Source organism: Oryctolagus cuniculus, chromosome 7 (assembly GCF_051225735.1).
Source record: "Oryctolagus cuniculus isolate XC-2025 breed Fujian yellow rabbit chromosome 7, ASM5122573v1, whole genome shotgun sequence".
Classification (NCBI taxonomy): domain Eukaryota; kingdom Metazoa; phylum Chordata; class Mammalia; order Lagomorpha; family Leporidae; genus Oryctolagus; species Oryctolagus cuniculus.
In genome coordinates this window covers 3,079,172-3,081,555 of record NC_142873.1, presented here as the reverse complement: position 1 = coordinate 3,081,555, position 2,384 = coordinate 3,079,172, and the positions used below count along the sequence as shown (strand labels likewise).

At 46.9% G+C, this 2,384-nt stretch overlaps 1 long non-coding RNA gene across 1 annotated transcript; it reads left to right on the top strand.

The window, feature by feature from the left end:
- Nucleotides 1-297: 297 nt before the first annotated feature.
- On the top strand, nt 298-2,182 carry LOC138850462 (uncharacterized). The gene is made up of 2 exons (XR_011390233.2): nt 298-449; nt 763-2,182. It is a non-coding gene; the product is annotated as an uncharacterized LOC138850462 (long non-coding RNA).
- The last annotated feature ends 202 nt before the right edge of the window (nt 2,183-2,384 follow it).

Sequence of the window (2,384 nt, the reverse complement as noted above, 5' to 3'; positions counted from 1 at the left end):
AGCTTCGGCTCACTGCCAGACGCTCTGCTATGTGTTCTTTCTAAATGCTCTCCTTGTAGAGGGGCAAGACTCCAAAATTCCTGTTGGGCTTCTCACAAAGAACGACTTGGCTCTCTGTGTTAGCTCTCTCTTCCCCAACTGACTGAGTGATTTGTGGTGGTGGTGAAGGGGAAGGGGTGTGAGGGAGTAGCATGGATCCTGGCCAAGAGGCTTCAAGACATTTCTTTGACAAAGAGCTGCTTCTCCTACTGAGTGCTGGGCTGCTGCTCTCCTGCAGGAACGCTGCTGCAGTCTGTTGTCATTTTTCCCGACACTGGCTTAGGGGATACTACAAAGTATAGTGGTGCCACGTTGGATGGCATCTAACCTAGCCTGCGGGTGTGCTGGAGGTGAGAGCCAGCAGAGGTGAGACTGCTCCAAACTCTCCAGGCTGAGGAGGAGTGTGGCAGGTAACGAGGCTGGAGGGGATGATAAAGCTGTCTTAAGGCCGACAGCGTAAATCCAAAGAGTGTGGATTTAGGAAGCTCAGTGTATTTTCGTGTTATTAGAGATTAAAGAATGATAAATATATGAGGAAGAGTAAGAAGGATCTTAGCAGCCAGGTTAAGGAGACAGGATTCTTCAGAAGGCATTGAAAGATCCATGAAGAGTTTAATGGCGGGGCTGTTTAACTAACGCTTCCTTCCTTTCTTTTCCCTCCTCCTTCCATCTCTCCCTCTGTTCTGCCTCTCTGCTCTCTCCTGCCTTCTCCCTTTCTCTCAGATCATGACAAGAGATCCGTGTATGAGAAAAAGAATAAGAGAAAGCAAGAGTGGAACTTTTTGACAACTTGGGTTTCGACAGTGGAGCCAGAGAAAAGTGAATGGATTACAGAGCTGACTCAACTTTTTGATGGAGAAGGGCAGGCAGTGAGGAAGAAACAAGCATGAAGAATGGGCTGCTGGATAGACTGGGGACGACGGGATGATTCACTAAGGCAGGCAATCCAAATTGAGTGATAAGTTGAATGGAGAGCTAAGGAATTAGATTTTTAATATATTGAGTAATAGAATTTTCAGGGTCCGGTGCTGCGGCATAGCAGGTTAAGCTGCCGAGTGGGATGTCTGTTTCCCATACTGGAGTGCCAATTTGAGTCTTGGCTATTCTGCTTCGGATCCAGCTACCTGCTAGTGTGGCTGGGAAGGCAGCAGAGGATGGCCCAAGTACTTGGGACCCTGCCACCTGTGTGGGAGACCGAAATGGAGTTTCTGGCTCCTGGATTTGGCCAGGCCCAGCTCTGGTTGTTATAGCTACTTGGAAAATGCAGCAGTGGATGGAAGACCTCGCTCGCTCTCTCTCTCTCCTTCTCTCTCTCTCTCTCTGCTTACCAAATAAATAAATAAATAAATATTTATTTATTTTAAAGATTTACTTATTTATTTGAAAGGCAGAGTGACAGAAAGGCAGAGGCAGAGGGAGAGAGAGAGAGAGAGAGAGAGAGAGAGAGAGATGTCTTTCATCTGCTGGTTCACTTCCCAGATGGCCACAACAGCCAGAGCTGTGCCAATCTGAAGCCAGGAACCAGGAACTTCTTCCTGGTCTCCCATGTGGATGCAGGGGCCAAAGGCTTTAGCCATCTTCCACTGTTTTCCCAGGCTATAGCAGAGAGCTGGATTGGAAGTGGAGCAGCCAGGACTTGAACCAGCACCCATATGTGATGCCAGCACTGCTACGCCACCTGCTATGCCACACACTGGCCCCATAAATAAATATTTAAAGTAGGATTTCCAAATGGAGATGACAAGTTGGGAGTTGTGTATGCGAATCTGGAATGTCCACTTTAGAGGAGAAAAAAAGACTATGGACAAAATACATCTGAATCCCATCATGTTGGGAATGCACAAAGGAAGCCCATGATGACAACTACAGAGGACGGAAAGAAGAGGCGAAAAGTAGGACACGGAAGCCAAGGGTGAGCACGTTTAAAGGAGAGAGTAGTCAGCCCTGTCAAAGCTCAGAGATGAGTTCTGGAGGTCACACCCCTGTGACTTAAAATGGTGTTCAACAAATGCTTCTTGATTAACCGTGCACATCTTCCCCTGTACTCCTCAATATTCCAAGTCCCCATTCTTTAGTAGCATAGACATTGCTTTCTTTTATACAGAAAAACTTGTCACTCTTAATAAAACTCCAGAAGATCTGAAGCTGAGTCCTTTATGTGCATGGAGATGGGAGCAATCACTCTCTTGGGATGCTGCCTCATTCCTAAGCATCCCGTGCTGCAGAGAGGGAACTTTGCTCTTCACCTACTGTTTCACTGCCCACTGCAAACAGAGGCTTCCTGGGTAAACCTCTTCTTTCCTAAGACAGCTAACAGTTTATTTTTTGGGAGCAAATATAGGCAA